The sequence below is a fragment of the Zootoca vivipara genome, chromosome 16, assembly GCF_965207765.1.
Source record: "Zootoca vivipara chromosome 16, rZooViv2.hap1.1, whole genome shotgun sequence".
Taxonomy (NCBI): domain Eukaryota; kingdom Metazoa; phylum Chordata; class Lepidosauria; order Squamata; family Lacertidae; genus Zootoca; species Zootoca vivipara.
In genome coordinates this window covers 17,220,614-17,235,596 of record NC_142599.1, presented here as the reverse complement: position 1 = coordinate 17,235,596, position 14,983 = coordinate 17,220,614, and the positions used below count along the sequence as shown (strand labels likewise).

The 14,983-nt window shown below is 47.5% G+C and overlaps 1 long non-coding RNA gene across 1 annotated transcript; it reads left to right on the top strand.

Annotated features, from left to right (window-relative positions):
- Window positions 1–1,746: 1,746 nt before the first annotated feature.
- LOC148683103 (uncharacterized) lies at window positions 1,747–6,608 on the top strand. The gene is made up of 3 exons (XR_015947536.1): window positions 1,747–1,947; window positions 3,924–4,018; window positions 6,503–6,608. It is a non-coding gene; the product is annotated as an uncharacterized LOC148683103 (long non-coding RNA).
- Window positions 6,609–14,983: the final 8,375 nt, after the last annotated feature.

Sequence of the window (14,983 nt, the reverse complement as noted above, 5' to 3'; positions counted from 1 at the left end):
CGCTCTGCCGAGCTGTGACTTCCCTCCCTCCCGTCATTCGGCTTTATTTGAAATATATACTCTTAGGAAACTGCAGGTTATTGCAATAATCCTGCCAATGTTCTTATCGGTTCACAATTTGTGTGTAAATATTCAATAAGCCGTTTCCATTCTTTTATTAAAAGGTTGTTCTCTTGATTTCTCATTCTTCCGGTAAGTTTTGTCATTTCTGCATAGTCCATAAGTTTTTGTATCCATTCTTCTTTCGCTGAGACTTCTTCTTCTTTCCATTTTGGGACTAGTAACATTCTTGCCTTTGTAGTTGCATACGTGAATAAATTTCTGTACAGTTCTGTCCCTATAATTCCCAAAAGGAACCAGGGCTTGTGCACTGGGGAGATCCCTTTGGTCCTGCTAACACAGAAGTTAGCAGGGCTCTCCATTGTCTCTTGAGACAGACAGCTGCCAACAGATCAGTACAGCAGCAACAGTTTAAAACATATGGAATATTTAACTACAAATCTTCACACAAACACTGGCATCACCAGCTGTTCAGTTCATGTAGAAATCGCTAAATTCACATTCGTAAACCAACTTTCTCCTGTGTTGAGTGTCAGCCCAAGACTGAGCAGCCTAAATCATATTTATTTATTGCAGTTCTATCCTTCTTTTTTCTCCAACAAGCTCAAGGTGGCACACATGGTTCTCCGCCTTTCTCATTTAATCCTCACAACAACCCTGCGAGGTAGATGAGGCTGAGAGGCAGTGATTGACCCAAAGTCACTCAGTGAACTTCATGACTGTGAGCTTCATGGCTGTTCTGCTCCACCCTCCCTGGCCCTTGGTCATACTCCTCCCCCTTCCAACAATGTTTGGGCAGATGTTTTTAAAAGACAACAACAACAATGCACAAAAATCTGCTTCGAAATGGTGCACATTTTGCATGCATTTTGTACAAACTTTTTAATTTATTCATTTATTTTTAGCAATTTAAATCATATCCCACTTTTCTCGCCTTGTTTTTATTTGGGAAAGCCCTTGGATCTAAACCACTGTCTTGGATCTATCTCAGAACATGTGCAGAGGAAGGCGACCAAGATGACACAGGGTCTGGAAATCGAGTCTTAGGAGGAATGGTCGAAGGAGCTGGGTATGTTTAGTACGAAGAAGCCTGAAAGGTGATATGAGAGCCATCTTCAAATTGGGGTCCATGCAACACTGGTGTTAGAAGTGGGATAGTGTTTCCTGGGAAAGAAAGTGTGGTCCCTTCCATCCTATGCACAGGTTGTATCTATGTGCAAATGAAACCATATCTCGTTAAGACACCCGAGTCTCTGTTGACCTTCATTCCAAGGAAACAGAACCCTGGGTAAGTGTGGGATCCCCTGAAGTTGCTTGCTCCTTGGAGATTAGGGTATATGCAGCAGTATCATATATCATACTCCAACTCCTTGACTTCCAGGTGTTCACTTCCAAATCTTGGTTGACAATCCTGAATAGTGTTTGTTGTGTGTGTGTGTGTGTGTGTGTGTGTGTGTGTGTGTAGCTAGATTGATTTTTGCGTGTGTACATTGCTGCGGATTGATTCCATTGTTTGGCAGAAGATGATGGCGAAAGATTAGCAGGCAAGCTTCAAAGGCGGCTGGCGCAGTGCATTCTGGGTAAGCGCATTCTAATTAGGCCTCCTCATTTGTCTGCGTCCTCATTGGTATGCGTTTACCCAGAGTGACCTTCAGGAAGCTCAAAGGGGGGAAATGTATACTACTGATTATGAGTGGCAGGGTTAAGGAAGGCCCCATTATTCTCTGTCTCATTGCTGGAGACGGACATTAGCAGGCACCTTTAGAAAGACGAAATCCCTCATCAATCATGGATTAGATTTCTGAAGCCTCACTCGGAGTTCTTGCTTGCACTTCCTCTAACTTTACCGCATTTGAACTCTTGACAAATAAGTACACATGAAGGGGGGTGAGTTTCATTTGGATTGCATAAATCATCAGTTTCGGGTTGCAAAGGCTGTTCTTTTTTTTTTTTTTACATAATTTAATTTTCGTGCTTTTCATGCCAAAAATATTGCCGTACCAAAGTTCACCAAACTTTTAGGTGGACAGAGAACTCTTCTGCATGATACATTTAAAACAGCATCGTGCTAAAATGTCATGGGGCATGGGGACTATACTTTTGGGGTCCCAGTGAGTTCAAATAGAACCACATTCACATCATATTTAAAGCATGACTGGAGGGGGGGGTCGCTATGTCGGCATCTGGGCTGGTGCCTCACTCCGCCTGGCACATGACCATCCAACCTCTGTCGAAGGAGAGGTTGAAGGATTCTATGACCTCAGAAGGTGGTGGGCTCTCATTCAAGGGTTTTTAAACAGAGGTTGGTAATAATGATGAAGATGATGTCTGTTGCTGAGAGCTGTTCGGCAGTGGAGCAGACTGCCACAAGCAGTGGTGGACTTTTTAAGTGGAGGTTTTTAAGCAGAGGTTGGATGGCCATCTCTCATGTATGATCTAGTTGACATTCCTGCATTGCAGGGGGCTGGACAAAATGGCCCTTGGGGTCCTTTCCAACTTCACAGTTCTGTGATTCTAACAATAGCATACCCTCCAACATTTCTCCAGTGAAAATAGGGGTGTCCCATTCAATAATGATAATTTACGCCCACCACATCTTACTGGATTGCCCTAGCCACTTCCAGCATATATAAATACAGTCGTACTACGGAAGTCGAAAGGAATCCATTCCAGAAGTCCGTTCGACTTCCAAAACGTTCAGAAACCAAAGCGCGGCTTCTGATTGGCTGCAGGGAGCTCCTGCGGCCAATTGGAAGCCGCAGAAGCCCCGTTGGACTTTCAGCTTCCAAGAATAGTTCATAAACCGGAACAGTCACTTCTGGGCAGCGGCCTTACCTTCCAAGTCCCGGACTGCAGAATCCGGGACCGGCAGCCGTGTGACACCGGAAGTTGCGTTGACGTAACTTCCGGTGTCGCTTTGCCCTTCTATGGGCACAAAAAATGGCCGCCGGCGGCTTAAAAAGTAGCTTCTACGCATGACCGGAAGTGCATCAACGCAACTTCCGGTGTCGCCCCGCCCATCTATGGGCATCAAATATGGCCGCTGCCGACACCGGAAGTCGCGTCTACGCACTTCCGGTCATGCATAGATGCGACTTTTGAAGCCGGCGGCGGCCATTTTTTGTGCCCATAGAAGGGCAAATCAGGAAAAAAAATGGCCGCCAGCAGGAGAAAATAACGGAGAAAAATTGGAGACGAAGTGATACGGGGGACCACCAGGAAAAGGTAATTAAAAATGGGGGTTTCCCGGGGAAAACGGGGTACTTGGCAGCTATGGCAGCGGCGGAGCTTCATGCTCCGCCACCGGGGGTGGAGAACAGGCACACTGCCCTCAGGGACGTGGTGCGTGTTCTGGGGGCGGGGTGCACATTTTGGGGGTGGAGCATGCTGTGCACAGGGGCGGGGCAGGGCAGGCATTTTGGGGGCAGAGCGCGCCGCGCGCAGGGGCGGGGCATGCGTTTTGGGGGTGGGCAGCCACAATGGCACTCGGGGCGCCCTGCCCCCACCACCCCTATCTTCCTATGCCCCTGCTTCTGGGTTTGCGCCGTTCAAGAGCCAAAACGTTTAAGAAGTAAGCTGTTAGAAAATCAAGTTACGACTGAAAATAATAAAACAGTAAACATTTTTAAAAACAACTTCCCTATATAGGATTGCCTTCAGACAATTTGGGAGTCGGATAACTCCATACCCTCCAACATTTCTCCAATGAAACTAGTGACATCTTAAGGAAAAGCGGGACATTCTGGGATCAAACCAGGATGGCTTCTCTAAATCGGGGATGTCCCTGGAAAACAGGGACACTTGGAGGGTCTGCCATTGCAACCCTGTTTGAGATAGCAATAATGCTTTTTTTCCACTCCCAGATTGGAAATGCAGGCCTGTGGATAACACCTCTAATGGAAATGCAATGTGGGAATCGGCTTTCAACAGAAGCACTCTGAACTACTCGCTGGTTCAGGTACAAAACCATGCTAGCCCCAGTGGTGTATTTGCATTGCATGGGGGGGAGTGGGGGGTGACAGCTCTCCATTGAGCCTGTCAGAACCTGCTCGCAATGAGGAATGCTAAGGCCTTCAAAGTCCACAGTGTTCCCGTAGCATGCGTGGGCGGCTGCTTTAAACTTTGGAGGGCTGATGTTTTATTTAAACACAAAGGCCCAGAATTCCAGCTCGTTTCGGAAAAATAAAAAACCTCTGCGAAAAAGATGCCTGTATTCATATATCTATATCTATCAATGCAGGTACAGGTACAGGCTCCATTTCAGACCCTCCAAGTGTCCCTATTTTCCGGGGACGCCCCTGATTTAGAGGAAGCCGTCCCAGTTTCTGATTTGATCCCAGAATGTCCTGCTTTTCCTTAGGATGTCCCTGCTTTCATTGGAGAAATGTTGGAGAGTTTGTAATTATCCGACCCACGAGCTGTCTGAAAGCAACCCTGTATGAGCAAGGTGTGTGTTGTTGTTTTTAATATTTAATGTTTTGTTGTGCCTTTATTCATCTTGGAAGCTGTCCAGAGTGGCTTGGGCAACCCAGTCAGATGTGTGGGGTATAAATATTTTCATCAGAGAAATGTTGGAGGGTATGCCACTTGCTCTACACATTTTAAGCCCTCTTCAAACAGGCATGGCTTCTCCCCAAGAATTCAGGGGGCTGTAGTATGTCAAAGGTGCTGGGAGTTGTTAGGAGATAATAATAATAATAATAATAATAATAATAATAATAATAATAATAATAATAATTTTATTATTTATACCCTGCCCTACTAGCCTGGTTTCCCCAGCCACTCTGGGCGGCTTCCAACAAAATATTAAAATACAGAAATCCATCAAACATTAAAAGCTTCCCTAAACAGGGCTGCCTTCAGATGCCTTCTAAAGGTCTGGTAATTGTTGTTCTCTTTGACTTCTGGTGGGAGGGCATTCCACAGGGTGGGTGCCACTACCTGGTTCCCTGTAACTTGGCTTCTCGTAGCGAGGGAACAGCCAGAAGGCTCTCGGTGCTGGACCTCAGTGTCCTGGCAGAATGATGGGGGTGGAGACGCTCCTTCAGGTATACTGGACCGAGGCCATTTAAGGCTTTAAAGGTCAGCACCAACACTTTGAATTGTGCTCAGAAACGTACTGGGAGCCAATGTAGGTCTTTCAGGACCGGTGTTATGTGGTCTCGGCGGCCGCTCCCAGTCACCAGTCTAGCTGCCGCATTCTGGATTAATTGCAGTTTCCGGGTCACCTTCAAAGGCAGCCCCACGTAGAGCGCATTGCAGTAGTCCAAGCGAGAGATAACTAGAGCATGCACCACTCTGGCGAGACGGTCCGTGGGCAGGTAGGGTCTCAGCCTGCGTACCAGATGGAGCTGATAAACAGCTGCCCTGACCTGAGATCTCTAGAGTGCAATCCTCTCCCAGAGCTGCAATTCTCAAGAGTGCTTTAACAGTCAATTCCCCTTCAGTGAAATCAGGCCATTGTACCTCTGCGCAGCAGCAGAGCATATGCCTGCGCTGCCCAGGGTGGGCACACTTCCGAGGGGGGGGGACGTGTCATGGAGGGTGCCCTCCCAGGCGCGGGATAGCTGCTCGAGTGCTCAGAGTGGCGCATGCGCCCTGCAGGTGAGGACGAAGCGAGCCGTCCATGGCAGACATTTGGCGCGCCACCTGCTTGCAACTCCGAAGCCTCCCCCAAGCTGTCAAAACGGGGGGGAGGGGGGGAATGCCACCAGCAAAGCGGCTCGGGGTAGGCTTGGGAGTCGCGGGCGGGTGTCACCCCCCCTCAGTGAGGGCACCTGGGCCGGTCAGCCCCCACCCCTTCCTATACCCCTGCCTCTATGAGGGAAATAAAGGGTCTCCAAACCATTCTCAGCACCTTCAACAGATAAATGGAATGAAAAATTTTTTAGCTGTAAACAAAATAATAATAATAATAATAATAATAATAATAATAATAATAATAATAATAGGAATTATTATAATTATAGGAAGGGCTTTGTATGTCAGCTTCACCGTTTCCTTCATTTGGCGCAGGTATTTTATTTTCAGTATAAACAGGACTCCCTTTTTGCATCTACACACACACACACACACACCCCAAAGGTTTCTGTTTCCAAAAATGAACGAAAGGGGAGGTGTCAGATCTCTGCACCACTTTTAATTGTTTTCCAAGATGTGGAGGGGAGGTGTAAGGACATTCTGGGATCAAATCAGAAACTGGGATGGCTTCTGTAATTCCAGGACTGTCTCTCAAAAAATGGGACACTTGGAGGGTATGATCCAGTTATGCTGCTGGGCTGGGCAGAGAGGGTTTCAACCTCTCTCCACCCAGTCCAGAGCTACTATCAAGTTGAAAATTATGTAGATATAAATATTACACAAATTCATCTCCTTTTATGTCCCCTCACCAGCCACCGCCGGTGATTCTATTAATTCCATCTCCAATGTGTTTTATCTGCAGGAGTGCCGTGAAATTCTCCAGTGCAAACACAGGCTTTTTAATTTCATTTTGGGATCGCGGATGGAAACAAATTTATTAACTAAAGTCAAGTAAACAATGATCCAACCTCTCCTTTGTTATTAATATTCTCTGTTTCTTTGTGTTCCTCTCCTGGGAGCCTGAACAGAAGGGCTGCAGGAGGGGGAGGGCGGGTAGCAGTTTGTACTTGGGTAAAAAGCTGCACCATTCAAGGATGCTTTGAGGAGCCAAGTGGGACTCTTTCATGACAGGTACAAAGATTTTGTTTTTTAAAGGCATCTGCAGTCATCAGTTACCGAAAAAGGATAGAAACAATATTTGCAGTCCAGAGTATGTGTTATTAAGAACATAAGAGATGGCTGGATCAGGCCAATGAGCCCTCTAGTCCAGCATTCTGTTCTCACGATGGCCAACCAGGTGCCTGTGGGAAAAGCTCCAGTGTCAAATATGGGAGTTCCCCTCTCCCTTCCAGTGGCTCACCGATAAGAATTAATGAGCATTCAGTAGATTTACAGTGATGCCTCGAAAGACTAAATTAATTCGTTCCGCGAGTCGCTTCGTCTAGCGATAATTTCATTGTGCAAAGCGCAGGTTGCCGCAGCAAAAAAACAACAACACCGAAAAGCTTCGTCTTGTTTTTCGGCCATAGAAAACTTCGTTTTGCGAGTCACCAAAAACATCGCATGACGCTTTCGTCTAGCGAGTTTTTCGTTGTGCTTAGTTGCCTACTCTGACTCCTCCTTGCGATTTCCGCAGCAAGGAGCACACCAGAAGGAATTCCCCCCCCCCCGTGTTTCCTTTGTTCTCTGACATGCTTGGACCTCCTAGTTCGGGGGGAGGGAGGGGATTTCCCCCACACACACTCTTGATTGATGTGTCACCCAGCTGCTCCCTCCCTTCTGGTTGCTTAGCTACTATCTCAAAGCTGGGCAGCTCCTCTCTCAACTGTGCAGCTTCTGTGTCTGCCTGTCTCCCTGCTTCTGCAGATGCTGGATGATCTGCAGATGCCCTCCTCTGATCTTCCGGCGAATGCATTCCCCAGTCATCCAATTCAGACCAGCCCCTGACATCCAGCTGGATTTGAGTGTGAGAACACCTTCCACACTCCTGCAGCTTCCAGAAACTGCTATTCAGAAACATTGCTGCCTCAACTACACAGAGCAGAGCAGAACCCAAATCACGGATCAAAATTGACTAACTAAAAATAACAATCAAAAAACTGTTTTTTGAAGTGCAAACATACAATGCAAGTCTTGTGGCCTGTGCATAGCTCCAAAGTACACCTTTGACCTCAACTGTGAAGGGCCCTCACACCTTTGCCCTTGAATGCCCAGGATATGGGTCTGCCATCTTATCTACCAGCCTGAACCATTTCTTTCTCCAAATCCCCCTGTGCCCAGCTGATGGGTCGTGCCTTCAAATGGCATCGCAGCCTTGGACAATCTCAGGGAGAACTGCTGGTCAGCAAAAGCCTGGCATGGTGAGGAGACCAGCTTCATTCCCAGACCAGAGAAAAGGGGACTTCGCTGCTAACCTCTATTAATAATGCAGTTCCTCAACCCATCACCCACTGCCCAGCAGAGCACCAAGAAAATGCTGATTTGTCACTTGGACATATTTTATTTTCCTTTGCAGTGCAATGGAATATTTCTGCAAAACTTTGAATACACACACACACACACACACACACACACACACACACACACACATGAACAAATGGTTGAGTCAGCAGGATGGGGATTTCCTCCAGAAGAATGGAAGAGATGGAATTTGAAGAAGCAAATAGAGGACAAAGCCATCCCCAAAGACACTCAGGTGGTTTCCCCCCATTGCCATCTAGCCTGCATAGATGCCAATGAATTAACATGTGTAAATCAATAATAGTTCCTGCCCCACCCCTTCCCAGCTGGGAAGGGTGCCAGTCACTCTCTCCCTTTCTAATTATTGCAATGGACTTCGACTCCCGAAACATTCAAAAACCAAGGCATGGCTTCCAACCGGCTTGCAGGAGCTTCCTGCAGCCAAGCCGAAGTCGTGTGGTTCGGCTTCCAAAAAACATTCAAAAACCAGAACACTTACTTCCGGGTTTTTGGCATTTGGGAGCCAAATTTTCCATCAACTAAGCCATTCAAGAACCAAGGACACCCAGAAATGCCCCTTGGCCACCTCAAATGTAAGGCAGGAACAACAAGAAATGGAAATTTCTGGCCTTCAATCATTCTCAGATTCAATTCCTTTTCTCGGTAATTGACATAGAATGGTTGGCTCGGGTGAAGAACAACTGATTTTTTTTTATTTTTCACAAAGCACTAGTATAGATGGTTGTGGGTTTTTTTGTTTTTTTTTAAAAGGTCCCATGGACATGCCCATCAAGAACAATTAATCATTCATGCTAGCTGAATGAAACAGCCATATTTCTAAGTGTGTACTGGAAGTGGATAGGGAAATGTTTTTCTCCCTATCTCATAACACTGGACCTCATGGATATTCAGTCCTGGAAACCACAGGGCAAGGGGCTTGTACCCTGGGCTTGTACCCTGCTCATTGGGGCATCTGGTCAGCTGCCATGAGAAGGGGATGCTAGGCTAGATGGCCACTGGGCTAATCCGGCAGGGTCTTCTTATGTCCTTATGTCCGGTTTACTAAACTATGGGGGCAAAAAGCAGGGATTGGCTACTGCTCTGGTGCCCTGCAAACGTCCCTTGCAATCTTCAAAGGCCTCCGGCTGACCACTGAGGAAACAGGTTGCCTGGCAGGACATTGGTGCAACCTAAGAAAGGAATTCTTATTCTAAAAGATTGTAATCTTATGCATGAGTCTCCAAGTCGTCTTGAGCTACTGTCAAATCCTCCAATTTCAACATTCTGTTTACACTTCACTTCTTGCAAATAACAAGGCACATTTTTTTTCAATGCAATGCCAGCGTTTGCCATTCTGCAGCTCCCCAGCAATAGCCAGCAAGAGAGCAAGCAAGGGCTGATGCCTGTCCTGTGGTGCTCAGCACGAATCATTTCGCGGCGCAATCATTCAGCAAGCCCAGGGACAGCCGAGACAGATCAAGGGCTCGGCACTGATGAACTGGGCCGGCGTTGCACATGCCTGACAAGCTCAGCTTCTGGTGTGGCCTGTGCTTACTCCGAAATGAACAAACGGTGGCAAGGAAATAGGCTGCTGAAATGACCTGAAGATTGAAATTGATCTCCCTTGCCCTGTCCGTTGAATAGAAAGAATCAATAGTGCTGGGATGGAGAGCTGACTAGTTTGTTGTTGTTGCTTGATTGAAGCATCGGTATATGCGACCTCCGTACTTACAAAGATAGAAAGAACATAAGGAGAGTTTGCTGGATCAGGCCAGTGGCCCATCTAGTCCACTCTCCTGTTCTCACAGTGGTCAGCCAGAGGCCTATGCAAACCCTCAAGTAGGACCCAAGCATAAGAGCATTCTCCCCTCCTGTGGCTTCCGGCAACTGGTATTCAGAAGCATTATTCCCTCTGGCCGTGGCTTCCTCCTCCACGAATTTGTCTGTCCTCTTTTAAAGCCATCCAAGTCTGCAGCCATCACAGCCTCCCATTGGAGTGAGTTCCATAGCTTAACTGGCTGTCATCCATGCTTGCATTCTTCAGGTGAGCATCTAAAAATGCAAAGCAAGAATGAGGACATCCCCTGCTGATGAACACTTTATCAATGTTGATGGGAGATAGATGAGGCTCCCTTCAGATTGCTCATTGGGTTGGCATTTGGAAAATTGCAGAAGGGGCTAGTCCTTTTACAGGCTCTTGAGGTGGGTTAGAAAAATCTTACACAAAAAGTAACAGTCATCTGGTTGGCCCATGGCTGTGGGGTGGGGGTGGGGGGTGGGATCCATATTAGAGCAACGTGTTTTTTTAGGCCAACCAAAATGTCACAAATGATTCACTTGTGGCTCAGGGCTGTAGCTCAGTGGTAGAACATCTCCTTAATTCCCAAAGGAAGAGTTTCCCTACTTGAAACCCTGGAGAGCTGCTGTCAGTCAGTGTAAACAATACGGTGTAGGTGGACCAATGGTCTAACTCTGCAGAAGGCTGTCTCCTACATTCCCAGTTGGAAGGATTAACAGAGGACAGTCCTCTGGTTGAAGGTCCAAAGATCAGGCACCCTACGAAGATGCCAATCAACTCTTAGTACCTGGACTGCAGACCTGAGCAGGTAACCACAGAGTCAGTTGGCCATAACCCTCCCCACTATGGTGACCTGCATTGTATTCCTGTTTCAATCATGGCTGGAGAACTCTGCAGCCTTCCAGATGTTGTGGACTGACAACTTCCATCATTCCTGAATGTTGGTCATGATAAAGAAAGAAAGTGTTGGATAGTAGTAGTAGTAGTAGTAGTAACAACAACAACAACAACAACAACAACAACAACAACAACAACAACAACAATTTATTATTTATACCCTGCCCATCTGGCTGAGTCTCCCCAGCCACTCTGGGCGGCTCCCAATTGAATATTAAAACAATACATTAAATATTAAAAGCTTCCCTAAACAGGGCTGCCTTCAGATGTCTTTTAAAATTAGGATAGCTGCTTATTTCCTTGACATCTGATGGAAGGGCATTCCACAGGGCGGGTGCTGCTACCGAGAAAGCCCTCTGTCTGGTTCCCTGTAACCTCACTTCTCGCAATGAGGGAACCACCAGAAGGCCCTTGGCGCTGGATCTCAGTGTCCGGGCTGAACGGTGGGGGATAGCTCAATTGGCAGAACAAGAGATTCCAAATCTCAGGGCCGTGGGTTCAAGCTCCACATTAGGCAAAAGATTCCTGCATTGCAGCCGCTTGGACAAGATGAGCCTTGTGCTCCCTTCCAAATCCATCATTATATGACCCTATGATAGGAGTCACAGTCCATCCCGGATTTAAATCGTGGTGATTCTTTCTACACCGGCATCTATGCATAGAAAAGATCGTGTGCAATTTTTATACTGATCTCTGCTATCTTTTCATAATACTAAAGAAGCCACCTTGTCTGATGTCCTATCTCTAGGAACCAAAAATGGTTGTTGACAGTCTCCGTCCTTAGGAAAAATGCACTGCCTTCCTTGGTACATGGAAAACAGGACTAAACAGAAACTGGGCAGTTTTCTGTATCAGCAATGGTGCAAATTAATTTTAGGTGCCATGCCAGATAACAACAACAACAACAACAGGGTTAATACACCCATAGCAGCAGGAAATATGATTGAGGGCGGGGGCAAAAGTCTGTCAGCTAACTCTGAAGGGTGTAAAATTAGAAGGGATAACTTTTCTCTCCTCTTTGATGATGATTTTCAAAGGCAATTCCTTTTCTCATTAATTGATGGGGAGCAGCTGTACTGGCAGCTATTAAATCACCAGAGCAGGGACTTGTCTATTTGTCATAACACTGGCGCTCATGGACATTCAGTGCAGCTGAATGTTGGAAGACTCAGGACAGATAAAAGAAAGGAATTCTGAGTGCCGGAACTTGGGGTCTCACATTCCAGGGGCACCCAGTGCAACGTCAAAATTTGGAGCTCCTCTGCCTCTCGTGCTGCATTGTAAATAATGGTTGTGGCACCCCCGGTGGCGCCCTGAAGCTCTGCACCCAGTGCAACCGAACTGGTTGCGCTCCCCTAAATCTGCCTGCGGACTTCTTCACCCAGTGCATAGTTAAACTATGGAACTTTTTCCCACAGGGAGCAGCGATGACGACCAGTTTGGATGGCTTTAAAAGGGGATTGGACAAATTCATGGAGGAGAGGGTTACCGATGGCTACTACAGCTGGAAGCAGTAACGCTTCTGAATGTCAGTTGCTAAAAACCAAAGGTGGGGTCAGGAACGTGGTTCACCAGAGCGCAGGGGAAGAGTCAGACTCAGAAATTGAGCTAAGTGAGAGAGAGATAGACTCTGCAGATGAGAGCTGGCTGACAGAGTCGAAGAGGGGCAGTTCGATCCCGCTTCCCGAAGAACACACTGTTAGCTCTCAAGAAGTGGGAGAGTTGGGAGGCAGCCAGAGCATTGCTAGGCAATCAGCAGCAGGCCCGGCCCTACGTGCAGGCTGGGTGGCGCAGGGCACCATGGCGCCGGCCCGCCAGGAGGGCGCCGCAAGCTGCGCCCACCCGCTGGCCGACCGGTACACCGCGCAGCTGCGCCTGCCCGCCTGCCTGCAGCGCAGCAGCACCTGTTGCACCCGCGCTGCGCGCTGCGCCCACCCGCCCACCGCGCTGGGAAACGGGGTGGGAGGGCGCCGGAGGGATCCGGCGGGCGCCGGAGGATCCGACACACCACGGCACCGGGAGCGCTTAAGACGGTGCTGATCAGCAGATAAGCAGAGGACTGAGACTGTGTCAAGTGAAAGGGGGGAGGGGGGAGGCCAGCCTCTCAGTTCCTGTTCTAGGAGACTGGATAAGACCAGAGGGCAACGGAAGGGCAAGAGGGGAAGGGCAGGAATTTGGCATCCTTCCTGCTGTGAAAGGGGCTGGAAATTCAGACTGACCAACTATCGTCAATGCGAGCAGGTGAGAAGCCGTGCTTTGGAAGTGTGTGTGTTTTTTCTAAATAAACATACATAAAACTACTGGAGAGCCATTCCTTCTTTTCGGGGCTTGCTTGCCTGCCTCGGATCATTAAAGGTGGGGACTGCTCTTGTGCTCAGATCCTGCTTGTGGACTTCTCATGGGCCTGTGGTTGGCCACTGCGAGAACAGGATGCTGGGCAAGAGGAGCCATTGGCCTGATCCCGCAGGCTCTCCTTGTGTTCCTTGATTTAGGAGGCTCTGCAGTTCGGTGCACATTGATGGCAGTGTAAGCAAATGAATTATAAGCGTAACGTGGTTTTAGCATCCCAAGAGGGTCATGCTCACGTCTTCAGCGATCCTGATAAAAATGAGCCAAAGTCATCCTGCGGTAAGGATGCTGAGGAGGGAGGCTGAAGAGTACTTGGTCCATCAGTTTTAACAGGGTGGGGGAGTATGTGGGTGGGGGTGGGGGTGGTACATTTTCCATTTCATGAACCACCAACTCTCATTTCTCCAGCCTCCATCCCTTTGCTGCCTGAGCAGGTTTCACACCAGTAATCGCTTACTGTATTAGAAAATGTGATGTCCAGCAAAGCAACACAGCTGAGTCACCATCGTCTGGCTGAGCAGTGGCAATGAGCCAGTTAGCGTTAAACTCCCTCCTAACATTCCTGAGCCCACAGTGTGACACAAAGTGGGTGATGGTCATTTCACGCCAAGGCCGGTGGTCCGCATCCAAGCTGCAACATCCTCTTTGCACTGGCTAAGCGGATGGAATGTGGTACTTAGGATTTTTCTGTTCCTGAATAGGGACGTCAGGGACTTCTGGTGGAAATGGGAACAGAAATGGCCAATATCGGCTTATTCATATCATATTTGGAACAGAAATTAATCCAGCAAGTACAGTGGTAACTTGGTTTACAACCCTAATCCGTTTTGGAGATCCGGTTGTAAACCAAAACAGGTTGTAACCCAAGGCGTGCTTTCACCAATGGGGCCTCCCCCCCCCAAAAAAAGGGTTGTAATCCAAAAAAAAGGGCCACACACTTCCAGGTTTGACATGGTTGTAATCCAAAACAGTTGTAATCCAAAACGGTTGCAAACCAAATTACCACTGTACTCTGTTTCCAGGGACTCTTCTCGTTGTGAGACTTTTGTGGGTGAGCTGAGAGTTTGTGTGAACCTTGGGTGAGAACCGCAGGTGGCGAGTTGCACCTGACATTGGGGGGTGGGGCTGACATGCATGTATGTGACAACTGTTGCAAGGGGTGGGTGTGTCATAACGAAAACAGCTTGAAATTGATTTTTATATACAGTGGCACCTCGCTTTTCGCATGTCTTGGAAGCCGAACGTTTCGGTTTTTGAACGCCAAAAACCCGTAAGTAAATGGTTCTGTTTTCGAACACGCCTTGGAAGTCGAATGGCTTCCACTGAGTTTTTTCTTCTTCAATTTTCTCCATTGATTTTGCAGACTGCCCTTTGCGCCTTGGTTGTCAAATGTTTCGGAAGTCAAACTGTCTTCTGAAATGGATTACATTCGACAACCAATGTACCATTGAATTAGTAACTTTGTATTGATGTTACATTTTTATATGTACAGTAACTGTGTATTTTTGTAACATTTCAAGTTGTTCTTTATTGCTTCCAATTTTTTGTGTTCTGCTATGAGACATTTGTAATATATTAAGCTGTATAGAAATTAAATAATCAATCAAACAATAATCAATCAAACTGGGGAGGCGTCTAAGTATCATTTCTTGCCAAGGAACTAAGGAACCCGCTTCATACATTGATCCACAGGAACCAACTCCTAGGGGCCGAGGTTCCTTCGGCCGCCCCCCTAAAAATAAAATATTTGAGGGGGCAGGGGCCCCAAAGCTGACGGGCATTGCAATTCAAACGGGGTGTGTGCACTGCATCATGTGACTGATTATGCGGGCCAGGTTT